We start from the raw sequence: 9,264 nt of genomic DNA, 5'->3' as shown, positions 1-9,264 counted from the left end.
CCTACTCCAGTTATGCTGTGACTTCCACAAGCCATAGAGTACACACAGCTGATATGGGCTCAAGCATAGAAGATTGGGCACAGGAAAGTAGGGATGCCCTGCGACCCTGCATGTGCTGTACAGTGTCCATGTGTTGTGCGGAGACTCACTACAAAGGTGCAATTTCAGATGGCTCCCTGAGGAACAAATACATTTTAATAAAAAATAATTATACTACTGTTGCAATGAAACTTCTTTTAAAAACTTTTATTGAAACAAAAATGATAAAAAACAAGTGATGTTTCTTTGAAATCTGCTTTTAAATCCTAATGGCAAGTTATATTTATGAAGACAAAATAAGGTTTATACACTTCATGAGTAGGGATGAGCGAACTCGAACTGTATAGTTCGGGTTCGTACCGAATTTTGGGGTGTCCGTGACACGGACCCGAACCCGGACATTTTCGTAAAAGTCCGGGTTCGGGTTCGGTGTTCGTCGCTTTCTTCGCGCTTTTGTGACGCTTTCTTGGCGCTTTTTGAAAGGCTGCAAAGCAGCCAATCAACAAGCGTCATACTACTTGCCCCAAGAGGCCATCACAGCCATGCCTACTATTGGCATGGCTGTGATTGGCCAGAGCACCATGTGACCCAGCCTCTATTTAAGCTGGAGTCACATAGCGCCGCCCGTCACTCTGCTCTGATTAGCGTAGGGAGAGGTTGCGGCTGCGACAGTAGGGCGAGATTAGGCAGATTAACTCCTCCAAAGGACTTGATTAACTGATCGATCTGCAGCTGTGGATCATTGAGCTGCTGATCCTCAATTGCTCACTGTTTTTAGGCTGCCCAGACCGTTTGTCAGTCACATTTTTCTGGGGTGATCGGCGGCCATTTTGTGTCTTGTGGTGCGCCAGCACAAGCTGCGACCAAGTGCATTTAACCCTCAATGGTGTGGTTGTTTTTTGGCTAAAGCCTACATCAGGGTGAAGCTGTCACACCAAGTGCATTTAACCAGCAATAGTCTGTTCATTTTTTGGCCATATACAAAATCAGGGGCAAGCTGCGCCTGTCACCAAGTGCATTTAACCCTCAATGGTGTGGTTGTTTTTTGGCTAAAGCCTACATCAGGGTGAAGCTGTCACACCAAGTGCATTTAACCAGCAATAGTCTGTTCATTTTTTGGCCATATACTAAATCAGGGGCAAGCTGCGCCTGTCACCAAGTGCATTTAACCCTCAATGGTGTGGTTGTTTTTTGGCTAAAGCCTACATCAGGGTGAAGCTGTCACACCAAGTGCATTTAACCAGCAATAGTCTGTTTATTTTTTGGCCATATCCCAGTCTAATTCTGTCACTAAATCCATACCGGTCACCCAGCGCCTAAATACTAGGCCTCAAATTTATATCCCGCTAAATCTGTCCTTAGTGCTGTAGCTGGGCGAGTTATTTAGTGTCCGTTCAAGCACATTTCTTGTTCTGGGTTGAAATACAATTCCCAATTTAGCAATTTCATAATTTAGTGGTTTCTGCTATATCAGAGCTATTTGAAATCTATCCCTAAAAGGGTATATAATATTCAAGGTGCACATTGGGTCATTCAGAATAACTTCACACACACCCGCTACTGTGTATTTCCAAGTCTAATTCTGGCACTAAACCCATACCTGTCACCCAGCGCCTAAATACTAGGCCTCAAATTTATATCCAGCTAAATCTGTCCCTAGTGCTGTAGCTGGGCGAGTTATTTAGTGTCCGTTCAAGCACATTTCTTGTTCTGGGTTGAAATACAATTCCCAATTTAGCAATTTCATAATTTAGTGGTTTCTGCTATATCAGAGCTATTTGAAATCTATCCCTAAAAGGGTATATAATATTCAAGGTGCACATTGGGTCATTCAGAATAACTTCACACACACCCGCTACTGTGTATTTCCAAGTCTAATTCTGGCACTAAACCCATACCTGTCACCCAGCGCCTAAATACTAGGCCTCAAATTTATATCCCGCTAAATCTGTCCTTAGTGCTGTAGCTGGGCGAGTTATTTAGTGTCCGTTCAAGCACATTTCTTGTTCTGGGTTGAAATACAATTCCCAATTTAGCAATTTCATAATTTAGTGGTTTCTGCTATATCAGAGCTATTTGAAATCTATCCCTAAAAGGGTATATAATATTCAAGGTGCACATTGGGTCATTCAGAATAACTTCACACACACCCGCTACTGTGTATTTCCAAGTCTAATTCTGGCACTAAACCCATACCTGTCACCCAGCGCCTAAATACTAGGCCTCAAATTTATATCCCGCTAAATCTGTCCTTAGTGCTGTAGCTGGGCGAGTTATTTAGTGTCCGTTCAAGCACATTTCTTGTTCTGGGTTGAAATACAATTCCCAATTTAGCAATTTCATAATTTAGTGGTTTCTGCTATATCAGAGCTATTTGAAATCTATCCCTAAAAGGGTATATAATATTCAAGGTGCACATTGGGTCATTCAGAATAACTTCACACACACCCGCTACTGTGTATTTCCAAGTCTAATTCTGGCACTAAACCCATACCTGTCACCCAGCGCCTAAATACTAGGCCTCAAATTTATATCCCGCTAAATCTGTCCCTAGTGCTGTAGCTGGGCGAGTTATTTAGTGTCCGTTCAAGCACATTTCTTGTTCTGGGTTGAAATACAATTCCCAATTTAGCAATTTCATAATTTAGTGGTTTCTGCTATATCAGAGCTATTTGAAATCTATCCCTAAAAGGGTATATAATATTCAAGGTGCACATAGGGTCATTCAGAATAACTTCACACACCCGCTACTGTGCATTTCCAAATCTAATTCTGTCACTAAACCCATACCTGTCACCCAGCGCCTAAATACTAGGCCTCAAATTTATATCCCGCTAAATCTCTCGTTACCGCTGTCCTGTTGTGGCTGGGAAAGTTATTTAGTGTCCGTCAAAGCACATTTTTTGTTCTGGGTTGAAATACAATTCCCAATTTAGCAATTTCATAATTTAGTCGTTTCTGCTATATCAGAGCTATTTGAAATCTATCCCTAAAAGGGTAGATCATATTGAAGGTGCACATTGGGTCATTCAGAATAACTTCACACACACGCTTCTGTGCATTTCCAAGTCTAATTCTGTCACTAAATCCATACCGGTCACCCAGCGCCTAAATACTAGGCCTCAAATTTATATCCCGCTGAATTTGAATACAATACATTGGGCCAAATAATATATTTGTTGTTGTGGTGAACCATAACAATGAGAAAAACATCTAGTAAGGGACGCGGACGTGGACATGGTCGTGGTGGTGTTAGTGGACCCTCTGGTGCTGGGAGAGGACGTGGCCGTTCTGCCACATCCACACGTCCTAGTGTACCAACTACCTCAGGTCCCAGTAGCCGCCAGAATTTACAGCGATATATGGTGGGGCCCAATGCCGTTCTAAGGATGGTAAGGCCTGAGCAGGTACAGGCATTAGTCAATTGGGTGGCCGACAGTGGATCCAGCACGTTCACATTATCTCCCACCCAGTCTTCTGCAGAAAGCGCACAGATGGCGCCTGAAAACCAACCCCATCAGTCTGTCACATCACCCCCATGCATACCAGGGAAACTGTCTCAGCCTCAAGTTATGCAGCAGTCTCTTATGCTGTTTGAAGACTCCGCTGGCAGGGTTTCCCAAGGGCATCCACCTAGCCCTTCCCCAGCGGTGAAAGACATAGAATGCACTGACGCACAACCACTTATGTTTCCTGATGATGAGGACATGGGAATACCACCTCAGCATGTCTCTGATGATGACGAAACACAGGTGCCAACTGCTGCGTCTTTCTGCAGTGTGCAGACTGAACAGGAGGTCAGGGATCAAGACTGGGTGGAAGACGATGCAGGGGACGATGAGGTCCTAGACCCCACATGGAATGAAGGTCGTGCCACTGACTTTCACAGTTCGGAGGAAGAGGCAGTGGTGAGACCGAGCCAACAGCGTAGCAAAAGAGGGAGCAGTGGGCAAAAGCAGAACACCCGCCGCCAAGAGACTCCGCCTGCTACTGACCGCCGCCATCTGGGACCGAGCACCCCAAAGGCAGCTTCAAGGAGTTCCCTGGCATGGCACTTCTTCAAACAATGTGCTGACGACAAGACCCGAGTGGTTTGCACGCTGTGCCATCAGAGCCTGAAGCGAGGCATTAACGTTCTGAACCTGAGCACAACCTGCATGACCAGGCACCTGCATGCAAAGCATGAACTGCAGTGGAGTAAACACCTTAAAACCAAGGAAGTCACTCAGGCTCCCCCTGCTACCTCTTCTGCTGCTGCCGCCTCGGCCTATTCTGCTGCTGCCGCCTCGGCCTCTTCCTCCGCCTCTGGAGGAACGTTGGCACCTGCCGCCCAGCAAACAGGGGATGTACCACCAACACCACCACCACCACCTCCGTCACCAAGCGTCTCAACCATGTCACACGCCAGCGTTCAGCTCTCCATCTCACAAACATTTGATAGAAAGCGTAAATTCCCACCTAGCCACCCTCGATCCCTGGCCCTGAATGCCAGCATTTCTAAACTACTGGCCTATGAAATGCTGTCATTTAGGCTGGTGGACACAGACAGCTTCAAACAGCTCATGTCGCTTGCTGTCCCACAGTATGTTGTTCCCAGCCGGCACTACTTCTCCAAGAGAGCCGTGCCTTCCCTGCACAACCAAGTATCCGATAAAATCAAGTGTGCACTGCGCAACGCCATCTGTAGCAAGGTCCACCTAACCACAGATACGTGGACCAGTAAGCACGGCCAGGGACGCTATATCTCCCTAACTGCACACTGGGTAAATGTAGTGGCAGCTGGGCCCCAGGCGGAGAGCTGTTTGGCGCACGTCCTTCCGCCGCCAAGGATCGCAGGGCAACATTCTTTGCCTCCTGTTGCCACCTCCTCCTTCTCGGCTTCCTCCTCCTCTTCTTCCACCTGCTCATCCAGTCAGCCACACACCTTCACCACCAACTTCAGCACAGCCCGGGGTAAACGTCAGCAGGCCATTCTGAAACTCATATGTTTGGGGGACAGGCCCCACACCGCACAGGAGTTGTGGCGGGGTATAGAACAACAGACCGACGAGTGGTTGCTGCCGGTGAGCCTCAAGCCCGGCCTGGTGGTGTGTGATAATGGGCGAAATCTCGTTGCAGCTCTGGGACTAGCCAATTTGACGCACATCCCTTGCTTGGCGCATGTGCTGAATTTGGTGGTGCAGAAGTTCATTCACAACTACCCCGACATGTCAGAGCTGCTGCATAAAGTGCGGGCCGTCTGTTCGCGCTTCCGGCGTTCACATCCTGCTGCTGCTCGCCTGTCTGCGCTACAGCGTAACTTCGGCCTTCCCGCTCACCGCCTCATATGCGACGTGCCCACCAGGTGGAACTCCACCTTGCACATGCTGGACAGACTGTGCGAGCAGCAGCAGGCCATAGTGGAGTTTCAGCTGCAGCACGCACGGGTCAGTCGCACTACAGAACAGCACCACTTCACCACCAATGACTGGGCCTCCATGCGAGACCTGTGTGCCCTGTTGCGCTGTTTCGAGTACTCCACCAACATGGCCAGTGGCGATGACACCGTTATCAGCGTTACAATACCACTTCTATGTCTCCTTGAGAAAACACTTAGGGCGATGATGGAAGAGGAGGTGGCCCAGGAGGAGGAGGAGGAGGAGGAGGAAGAGGGGTCATTTTTAGCACTTTCAGGCCAGTCTCTTCGAAGTGACTCAGAGGGAGGTTTTTGGCAACAGCAGAGGCCAGGTACAAATGTGGCCAGCCAGGGCCCACTACTGGAGGACGAGGAGGACGAGGATGAGGAGGAGGTGGAGGAGGATGAGGATGAAGCATGGTCACAGCGGGGTGGCACCCAACGCAGCTCGGGTCCATCACTGGTGCGTGGCTGGGGGGAAAGGCAGGACGATGACGATACGCCTCCCACAGAGGACAGCTTGTCCTTACCCCTGGGCAGCCTGGCACACATGAGCGACTACATGCTGCAGTGCCTGCGCAACGACAGCAGAGTTGCCCACATTTTAACCTGTGCGGACTACTGGGTTGCCACCCTGCTGGATCCACGCTACAAAGACAATGTGCCCACCTTACTTCCTGCACTGGAGCGTGATAGGAAGATGCGCGAGTACAAGCGCACGTTGGTAGACGCGCTACTGAGAGCATTCCCAAATGTCACAGGGGAACAAGTGGAAGCCCAAGGCCAAGGCAGAGGAGGAGCAAGAGGTCGCCAAGGCAGCTGTGTCACGGCCAGCTCCTCTGAGGGCAGGGTTAGCATGGCAGAGATGTGGAAAACTTTTGTCAACACGCCACAGCTAACTGCACCACCACCTGATACGCAACGTGTTAGCAGGAGGCAACATTTCACTAACATGGTGGAACAGTACGTGTGCACACCCCTCCACGTACTGACTGATGGTTCGGCCCCATTCAACTTCTGGGTCTCTAAATTGTCCACGTGGCCAGAGCTAGCCTTTTATGCCTTGGAGGTGCTGGCCTGCCCGGCAGCCAGCGTTTTGTCTGAACGTGTATTCAGCACGGCAGGGGGCGTCATTACAGACAAACGCAGCCGCCTGTCTACAGCCAATGTGGACAAGCTGACGTTCATAAAAATGAACCAGGCATGGATCCCACAGGACCTGTCCGTCCCTTGTCCAGATTAGACATTAACTACCTCCCCATAACCATATATTATTGGACTCCAGGGCACTTCCTCATTCAATCCTATTTTTATTTTCATTTTACCATTATATTGCGAGGCTACCCAAAGTTGAATGAACCTCTCCTCTGCCTGTGTGCTAGGCCTAAATATATGCCAATGGACTGTTGCAGTGGTGGGTGACGTGAAGCCTCATTCTCTGCTATGACATGCAGACTAATTCTCTGCTGACATGAAGACAGATTCTCTGTTACGGGACCTCCCTCCTCTGCCTGGGTGCTGGGCCTAAATATATGCCAATGGACTGTTGCAGTGGTGGCTGACGTGAAGCCTCATTCTCTGCTATGACATGCAGACTAATTCTCTGCTGACATGAAGACAGATTCTCTGTTACGGGACCTCTCTCCTCTGCCTGTGTGTGTGCTGGGCCTAAATATATGCCAATGGACTGTTGCAGTGGTGGCTGACGTGAAGCCTCATTCTCTGCTATGACATGCAGACTAATTCTCTGCTGACATGAAGCCAGATTGTCTGTTACGGGACCTCTCTCCTCTGCCTGTGTGTGTGCTGGGCCTAAATATATGCCAATGGACTGTTGCAGTGGTGGCTGACGTGAAGCCTTATTCTCTGCTATGACATGCAGACTAATTCTCTGCTGACATGAAGACAGATTCTCTGTTACGGGACCTCCCTCCTCTGCCTGGGTGCTGGGCCTAAATATATGCCAATGGACTGTTGCAGTGGTGGGTGACGTGAAGCCTGATTCTCTGCTATGACATGCAGACTAATTCTCTGCTGACATGAAGACAGATTCTCTGTTACGGGACCTCTCTCCTCTGCCTGTGTGTGTGCTGGGCCTAAATATATGCCAATGGACTGTTGCAGTGGTGGCTGACGTGAAGCCTCATTCTCTGCTATGACATGCAGACTAATTCTCTGCTGACATGAAGCCAGATTGTCTGTTACGGGACCTCTCTCCTCTGCCTGTGTGTGTGCTGGGCCTAAATATATGCCAATGGACTGTTGCAGTGGTGGCTGACGTGAAGCCTCATTCTCTGCTATGACATGCAGACTAATTCTCTGCTGACATGAAGACAGATTCTCTGTTACGGGACCTCTCTCCTCTGCCTGTGTGTGTGCTGGGCCTAAATATATGCCAATGGACTGTTGCAGTGGTGGCTGACGTGAAGCCTCATTCTCTGCTATGACATGCAGACTAATTCTCTGCTGACATGAAGACAGATTCTCTGTTACGGGACCTCCCTCCTCTGCCTGGGTGCTGGGCCTAAATATATGCCAATGGACTGTTGCAGTGGTGGGTGACGTGAAGCCTGATTCTCTGCTATGACATGCAGACTAATTCTCTGCTGACATGAAGCCAGATTCTCTGTTACGGGACCTCTCTCCTCTGCCTGTGTGTGCTGGGCCTAAATATATGCCAATGGACTGTTGCAGTGGTGGCTGACGTGAAGCCTCATTCTCTGCTATGACATGCAGACTAATTCTCTGCTGACATGAAGCCAGATTGTCTGTTACGGGACCTCTCTCCTCTGCCTGTGTGTGTGCTGGGCCTAAATATATGCCAATGGACTGTTGCAGTGGTGGCTGACGTGAAGCCTCATTCTCTGCTATGACATGCAGACTAATTCTCTGCTGACATGAAGACAGATTCTCTGTTACGGGACCTCCCTCCTCTGCCTGGGTGCTGGGCCTAAATATATGCCAATGGACTGTTGCAGTGGTGGCTGACGTGAAGCCTCATTCTCTGCTATGACATGCAGACTAATTCTCTGCTGACATGAAGACAGATTCTCTGTTACGGGACCTCCCTCCTCTGCCTGGGTGCTGGGCCTAAATATATGCCAATGGACTGTTGCAGTGGTGGCTGACGTGAAGCCTCATTCTCTGCTATGACATGCAGACTAATTCTCTGCTGACATGAAGACAGATTCTCTGTTACGGGACCTCCCTCCTCTGCCTGGGTGCTGGGCCTAAATATATGCCAATGGACTGTTGCAGTGGTGGGTGACGTGAAGCCTCATTCTCTGCTATGACATGCAGACTAATTCTCTGCTGACATGAAGACAGATTCTCTGTTACGGGACCTCCCTCCTCTGCCTGGGTGCTGGGCCTAAATATAGGCCAATGGACTGTTGCAGTGGTGGGTGACGTGAAGCCTCATTCTCTGCTATGACATGCAGACTAATTCTCTGCTGACATGAAGCCAGATTCTCTGTTACGGGACCTCTCTCCTCTGCCTGTGTGTGTGCTGGGCCTAAATATATGCCAATGGACTGTTGCAGTGGTGGCTGACGTGAAGCCTCATTCTCTGCTATGACATGCAGACTAATTCTCTGCTGACATGAAGCCAGATTGTCTGTTACGGGACCTCTCTCCTCTGCCTGTGTGTGTGCTGGGCCTAAATATATGCCAATGGACTGTTGCAGTGGTGGCTGACGTGAAGCCTCATTCTCTGCTATGACATGCAGACTAATTCTCTGCTGACATGAAGCCAGATTGTCTGTTACGGGACCTCTCTCCTCTGCCTGTGTGTGTGCTGGGCCTAAATATATGCCAATGGACTGTTGCAG

This window comes from Bufo gargarizans, chromosome 11 (genome assembly GCF_014858855.1).
Source record: "Bufo gargarizans isolate SCDJY-AF-19 chromosome 11, ASM1485885v1, whole genome shotgun sequence".
Lineage (NCBI taxonomy): Eukaryota > Metazoa > Chordata > Amphibia > Anura > Bufonidae > Bufo > Bufo gargarizans.
The sequence above is the reverse complement of the archived record's forward strand: the minus strand, read 5'-3'. Positions refer to the sequence as shown.